Raw genomic sequence first — 8,570 nt, forward strand, 5'->3', positions numbered from 1 at the left:
GACAGACGGACAGACGGACAGACGGACATGGCTAAATCAACTCAGCTCGACGTTCTGATCATATAAGTATACATTTTCATGGGTCTATCTCTTTTTGTTCTGGTACTTACAAACATCGGACCAAAGTTATAATACCATTTCATGCTCATGAAAGGTATAAAAATAGAGGTATATATTTTTTTTTTGGTACAGAACAACCCTAAGGGGTGAGAGCATTAAAATTCCGACTTTACTTTTTTTGGACCACTCTAGTCGACACACAGTAGCGACGCGAGAATTCCAAAGACACCTGTAAAATAATTTAATCAATAAACTAAGTCAAAAATAACTTTTAAATATAATACTGAAAAATTACTTGAGAAAGTTCTTTGTTATTAGTTGCTAAATTAAATTTTATCAAAAAACTTAAGCGTGAATTCCCAATTTTAAAGAATTAACTCTCAATTCGAATAAATTTTAATTCCGATTGTCAACGAATAACAATAGAGACAAATACGAAAATGGCGACCAGTGATGCCAATGTGTGAATACCAATTTAGTACCTTTTCATGATTGTAACATAAAGAGTAGTTTGTCAAAGAGGCAAATTAAATTTTTTAAGGAGGTTCAAGATCGCGATTACAGCGAGAGGCACGCGAACGTATAACACCTTCCTTTATTTCATGATGTGTATGTACATTAGGATGGTCCAAAAAAAAGTAAAGTAGGAATTTTAACGCTCTCACCCCCTAGGATTGTTCTGTATCGAAAAAATATACTCCTATTTTTTATTTTGATATCAAAAAATATTTAGAAGTCGCCCAAAGTATTCCATGTATTTTATATCGGGGAAAAAATTTACTTTTCGTAGAAATGGTATAGAATTCTTGAAAATCAATATTTTTCGATCGGAAAACTCTGATTCTCTTCAGGAGACTTCCAGTAAGAATACCCAATTGTTTGTTTAACCATTTTTTAACACTAAATATTTTTTTATTTATGTAAAGGTAGGGGTATATTTTTTGGTATAGAACAATCCTAGCGGGTGATGCATGAAAATTCCGACTTAACTTTTTCACATGAATTTTTTCACCACCCTAGTGCACATTTATCTGTATTGGGTGATCAATCTACACCTTTTTTTAATTTTAAATAAAATACTTAAAAGAGAACTGGATGTCGGAATATTTATTATTAACACAAAAATATTGTCCGACATTTAGTTAAAAAAAAAAAAAACTTCGGTCAAATGTTGGCTGCGCTTTAGGTGGTCCATTTGAAAACTCCAATTTTCAATTAAACCTTCCAGCTTTACGTGAATTACGCGAGTAATACTGGCTTCCAAGTTTTAAATGATAGCTGGCTTATAGACAAAGACTTTTGATTTCCATAATCCCAAAGAAAAAATCCAAAGGTGTGACATCGCACGATAAATTGCTGACACCAAATATTGCCGACATCACGGGCTTCAATTTCAGGCAACAAAAAGGTCGTTATAAAAATGCGGCATTTGAATAAAATTATTTTCAGAAAGTAATTGTAGAGAATGTGCGTTCAGGTAATAACAAAGAGTTCGATAGTTTTATTTAAAATTAAAAATAGGTCTAGGTGGATCACCCGATACATGTGTACATTTATGTATGTATATGTATGCATACATTTTTTAATTAAGCCCAATTTAGTGCCTATTGCGCTTAAATCATCGTTGCACTCGCTTCTGCTTTGTTCTTTCAACTTGCAATGATATTTACCAATTCCAAATAGCCAATTTCGCTTTTCTGTTTTGTTCTGCTCTTTCATCCACACGACATTCACGTGCCACCAAAGCTGCTAAGCTTGCTCTCTTCCACGCTCCAACCGACATTTGTTATGCTTCACAAGCGGCGAAAATAGATTTGCGGCAGCAATAAAAGCTCCGCCCAAATAGACAGTCAACCGAAACGTGTCGTTGCAATTTCTATGTCATTCAGTTATGTTGCTGGTCACAGTCTGATGACAAAGGTTTTGAATGCGCTTTTTAAATGTTTTGTGCAAAAATTGTACAATTTTTCAAATGACGTATTATACCGTGCGACAAAAATCAAAAAATGACAAAATACACAAAAGAATCGCACACGAAGAATACGCACAAATCTGGGAACCCAAGTAGCACAAAATTGCGTTTTCAGTTTTCCCCTCTAACGTTAGGATTTATTTTAAACTACTTTTGAATTTCAAGGATTTGGTTAGCTCGAAAAAAATATTTAAAAAATTCAATGCAATGAAAATAACAATATGGGTGTCCAATAAAAGAAAAAATTCTCAGCAATGCAGTTTTTACTGAAAATGTCTTTTTCTAAATACTTTTTGCATCCTAAGCTAATAAAATTTGATGGACGAAATTAGAAGAACTGGGAGTATATAAATTAGTCCCTAACTCATATTTTCTTCGAAAATAACTTTTGAAAATTTTCAAGGTTATTCAATAATAATATTCTAAAAGGACATTTTCAGTACCCATTCGGCCTTGTACACCAAAAAATTATTTTTTTTTTTAATTCCGCAGAATTTTTATTTTATTTGGTACCCACTGTATTATGTAACTTTGCACTGGATTTTTTAAATAGTTTTTTTTTTGAATGAATCATACGAGTAAGTTTCTTTAAAATTGCAAAGTGCTTTAAATTCACTGTCGCTTTGTGTTATGGGTATGGTAACAGGCCTTAATTGAAAGGCCGTCATTATTAAAAATAAATATATTTTTTTTTTATGCAGAAAGGTTCTCAATTTGTCGCCCAATAGCGACTAGGGAAGCCCTGAAACGATATTTGAATACCAAGGCTTGTTTTCACTAATAATTTCAAATTCAATGGTATCTGTCGTCCACAATTAAAAAACACATTTCCAAATGACACTAAACACTGTATATAGATTGCATTATATATAGAAAGAGTTCAGTCGGGAGCTTTGGGGTCATAACATTTAAATTGGCACTAAAAGCGGTGGGGCTCAAATTAAGATCTGCAGGCCACTGATATCCGCCCTAGAGAGTTCCTCGGGAGTGTTTATGAAATATTAGCCGAAATGTTCAAACCTGCGTTATGGCAACTGTGAAAAAAATGCTGAGAAGATTCCGGCGCGCTATCCTCCAAACGACACCGTGGCAAAATTGTTACAAAATGATTCTTCGTACGAACGTTTGCATGGTCAGCACACCATTCAAAACCAAGATTTTGTGCTTAACCAGCTGGAGAAGCTCCTCCGACTGCTCGTGGTCGACTGTCGGCCCAAAGGACTTTGCGATTTTGTATGCAAGAGTTTTCGCCCAGCGCTCGTCATTATGTCCTTGAGCAGTAGACAGGGTGCCACAGAAATTCCTATACCCTTCGTGTCAGGAGAGTTGACCTCAGGGGTGCCCTGTCTGGCCAATTCATCAGTCAAGACCTGCTTGCCACTGCGCCCTTGGCTTGAAGTCTGGTCATTCATTCGATGACCAATTTTGTTTGTACCATGAGTGAACCTTGAACCGTGATTGCCACTTGGCCCTCGCATAGCCAATTGACTGCTTCTTTTAGAGTAGCTACCTCTGCGGGAATGCGCTGCAGAATTCTGACCGGTTAAACAATTAAATAGCACTCCTGTTAAAATACATCTTTCAAACTCTGCCGCAGAACTTCAAAGCACCCGTGAAAATATTTATCAGAACTTTTTTTCAGTGCCTGTCACCCATTCACCCCTTGGAGGTACATATGTAAGTCAGTGTGTTGAGAAAAACCGATTGGAGCTAGCATTGGTAAGAGTTAATTTGGTTCTTCATACATGAAATTGAGGTTTCCAAAGACGGCCTAAAGTGCTCGGCTGAAGGAGAAATCAGTACTGTTTAGCCTGAAGGTGGACGGTACTACATTCTTGCCTGCAATATTTGAAGTACTGCACTAATCGAAAAGCTATACAAGTTAAAAAGATTAAATTCACATAGAACAGATGTGAAGTAATATTTAAGAAGTTTTCTTAAAGTAAATAAATTTAAACAGGTAAATTTTAAGCAAAAACAAAACCGACTTCAATTCTCATATAAAAATTTAATAGCGCCATTAATTTCTTCATGACGAAATGATCAGATCTAAACCAAATTAGTATGGGACCACCCTTAAAGCAACACCTTCCCGATAGAATTATCGAAATCGGTTGACGTGGTCCAAAGTTATGCGGTAACATACATAAAAAGAAATAAAATATTCCGACGAATTGATATCCTTCTTCTTTTTTAGAAGTCGGTTAAAAATATTACAGAACGATATGTCCAAATTGCATCATATATCTGAAAGAGAGTTATTGTTTACGTAGGTTGTCATTTCAAAAATTCGTATAAAGGTGTTTACGTGGAAATAAATAGGGACACGACATTTTAACAAATTTTTCCTTTTTTGTCTTTTGTTTATTTAATATTTATTATTATAACAAAAAACATATAAATTAATATTTCAAACTTTGTGCAAAAATTATAAAAATTCTGCAAACTTTTATCTAAATTTTAAACTTTTTAATCAGATTTTTTAGATTTTTTCCAGTATGCAGTTTTATAGCCGAATAAGTTTTAGTAGAATGAAGTGTAAGTTTTAAGTTACTAAAAAATCACGTTGATTTTTGTCAATTTTTTTAACGCATTTTCTTCCATAAGAAGTACGTTTGACAATTTTTTTTTTATATGCAAAGCAGTGCGTAATAGATAGAGAATAAAAATTATCAAAAATGAACGCGGTTTTTTAGGAACCTTGCACTTTATTCCACTAAAATTTAATGGGCTATAAAACTGCATACTCAAACAAGTTTATCTACAAAAGATACATGAATTCGACAAACTCTATCGAAGTCCTTCCATATAAATCTTTATATCTCATTGAAGAACGTGACATAAATTAAATAACAATATCACTTTTATAGCGGAAGCATCGCTCTTTCAAACAAGATTGCTTTCGAATGTGTACGAGAATTTTGTAAAAACCCCTAAACAAAAAATACACCTTGTTATCTATGCTGTACATATGTAACTATGTCAGCCTTGAAGAAGGATCAATTTCACTTGGAATATTTTCTGTTCTAGTTACCTTAACAATTCTTCAATCTGCACCAATCCCTACCCCGTACCCCGTTAATGAAGCATTTATTGTTACTAGTATCGCCCCGTTGTCGAAATTCGACCCCTTCACTTTTTTCACACACTTTTTCATTTTGCCAGGGAAGTGTTTTAGGTCCACCAGCACCTGTTAATCGTCTAGCTCGCTTACACATACTGTTTGGTGGAGTAATATACATTCTGTTAAATAATTTAAAAATTCATAGATGGTGAAACCAAATCGGGCACCTACCGGAAAATAATACCTTTCGAACAAAAGAAGAATCATCCAAATTGGTTGAGAAACATAGGAGCAGTAGGGAGGAATAGATTTGTATGGGATTTCGTTAGCGTATTAATATATAGATAGTAGATGATGAAACCAAAGCAGACATTCATAGGCTTATACGGAAATTGGAAAAACTCGGCTCTGGGCCACATATCGGGCCCATTTTTCGCAGGTGTATTTCTATTGATGTTAGTAATACGTATTTTGAATTTGAAGCAAATCGGACCATAAATGAAGTTTTTCGGAATAACTCCACTCCTACTCCACCTACTGAAAAATTAAACAAAATGCGCACCTCCCCTTTGAAATACCTTTCGAACAAAAGAAGAATCATTCAAATTGGTTGAGAAACATAGGAGCAGTAGGGAGGAATAGATTTGTATGGGATTTCGTTAGCGTATTAATATATAGATTATCGCAAAGCGATAACACAGCGAATCTTAAAGTGAAAAAATAACTGTCTCGCACTCTCTGATTGCATGCATTTGTACAAACATACTACATACATTGCGGGTGTCATATTCTTTTCATTTGGGTATGTTTTGCTGCAGATATTTTTTTTATTTTTTTCTATAAATAATACCTTTCTCGTTTAATTTACGCTCAGACGGACAGTCGTCCATGAACGAGCAAATACTCGTTACTATGAAAACGTTAATAAATACCTGGCTGCACAATACAAATGGCACTCACACATAAATATGTATGGCATCTACAGGCAGCTCCTAAATGTAGGCAACACCCCTTTTCTCCTTTATTTTACTTCATTATCCCTTTCAGCGCTATATTTTTTTTTGTGCTCACTTGCAGCTTATCATTGTTGTTATTGTTGCTCATTTGCCATTGTTTTGTAGTTTTGTATGTGTGTTTGTGTGCTTACGTGCTTTGAATTTTAATGCGGTGCTCATTGTCGATGCGTTGGCTTCGCTTCATCTTACCTACTACCTCACAGCATGTTCGCACACACACACATATAACTGCCGGGTTTCTACATTATCCTTGTCTATGTATATATTTTCTATTCACGTGCCGTTTGTGTTATCAGATTGGCTTTAAGCAGTTTTTTCTTCTTTTCTGTTTTTCTGTCATTCTTCTTTCTTTGCTATTGGATGCTGTGATTTTAAATAAATTGCGGTTTTAGTATAAGTAAACACTTGTTAGTCCGTTTTTGTTTCACGTGAAAAGTAGAAAGTACTTTGCTTATTTTTATGCCTTTGAGGCTTTTTACAGCCGGTTTTTTTTTATTTTTGCATCTTATGTCTATTAAAAATTAGGCGTCTTAGCTTTTGTAGACTCAATGTGCTTTTAAAACGGATTAATGGTTAAGGCTTCCTCAAGTGGGCCCCAAATTTACCAAGATTAATATTTTTCAATAATATTCAGGCAGTGCTGAGACTTGTGGTTGAAAAGTACACTGTGTAAATTTTGTTGCAAACTTTTTTTTATCAACAATTGAAAATTTTTGCATTGTTTTGGAGATTTTTATTTTTTTTTTTGAAAATAAGTGTCTGAATTAAACAATTTTTGGGGCGCAGATTTAAAAAACATTAAATTATACTATGAAATTATTTGCGTTACAAAAATATATTTTTTTTTTGCTTTTCAATAATTTTTTATATCTATGAAAAAAATGTGTGCATTTCGATATAGTTTAGTTCATTAGAAAGCGGCCTCGAGCTCAATAAAAATTGTTGAATATAATTGTTATAAGGCCACAAAATAACAAAAACAAATAACTTAAGGACGAGCACACCTAAAAAGTTAAACATTCTAATAATAGAAATATTAACTAAAACCAACAAAACCAACAGCCGCATGATCAAATGAATTGAAGCGGAATAGCTGCGCTTGATTGTGTTGGCATAACAAAAATGAAAATAGTGGAAAAAAGCAACAAGAATTAGCAAGGCAACTTAGCACAGTGCGTAGGCAAATGGCTGAGTCAGTGGGATCGTCGGTTCGAATCCTACTGAAAGAAGTCGGATGAGGAAATGTGGGGATTTCCGAAATAGCATCACTTCTACCATTTTTTCATATTATTGTTGCTTTCCCACAATAAGTTTTCATTAAAAAACGGCCTCGAGCTCAATAAAAATTGTTGAATATGTTTTGGGGAATGAATTTTATTATTTATCAGCGCGGGCCCTCTCTAATACTTTCCCACCTACTATGTTGCACCAATCGCAAATTTTTATGAAATATTGTATCTTTTCATGGCAGAGCGCGAATTCCCAACCCGTTCCTAACACATTATGTGTACATGGTGATCTTCCAAAATTCTATTCCGATATTGGACGACGAGCGAACTATGACCATGCTTGAATGAATTAAGCAAATTGTAAACATTGATACGAAATGATATTTCATCACCCGTGCACTATTTTTGTGTTCATCTACGTCGAAAGTTCTACACATTAATTCAAATTTTCCACAAGCTTTTATTTAACTTGGTCTGTATGTATAGTATGTAGTAGTAGTATATTTATTTTTAAATAATTCAAATTCATACTTTTTTAAATATATTATACATACATACATATTATGAAATTTAAAGATAAATTAAAAATAATGGCAGTAACAAAGATTGTTGAGTGCCACACTATAACTAACATAATAATCAGCGCCATTAAAGATGTTTATCACTCTTGCCAGGTCCAAAACTTTTTCACCGAAGCTATCCGAACGAGATGCGTTGGAGGCTGGGCAGACACCGATAAGGTGGTAAATACTTTCTGCATCGCCTAGGTTGCAAACCGGACATATAACAGAGGGTACATTTTAAATGATCCCGCATCAACGTTAAACAGACCACCTCTCACGCGGAAAACTAAGCTAATAGCATACGCAGAATGCTCGTCGTTGAAGTACATATGTAACTTTTACGGGTGTTAAATGAGGGTAAAGTTCATGTCTGCTAGAACTTTGGGCATGCTCAACATAAAGTTTGAACTCTTTTTCAACAAGTTTACTAAGCAACAAAGGAGTAAAACTTTATGAAAAGTACGAGAAAACTCCGTTAGGGATTCCAAGTCTGCGCTGAGTGATAGGCGCTTCCTTTTTCTGACCTAAGGTACCTCTTGTCATACATGTATAGTATATATGTAAGTATGTTTGTTAGGGGAAAATCTTACAATCAATTTTCGACCAACTTCCCGATGACCTGGTGACTTGAAACTTCACAGTTGGCTCAGAACCCGATGGCAATGT

This window comes from Rhagoletis zephyria, unplaced genomic scaffold, assembly GCF_001687245.7.
Source record: "Rhagoletis zephyria isolate East Lansing unplaced genomic scaffold, Rhagoletis_zephyria_1.1 Rzeph_scaffold_06484, whole genome shotgun sequence".
NCBI lineage: Eukaryota > Metazoa > Arthropoda > Insecta > Diptera > Tephritidae > Rhagoletis > Rhagoletis zephyria.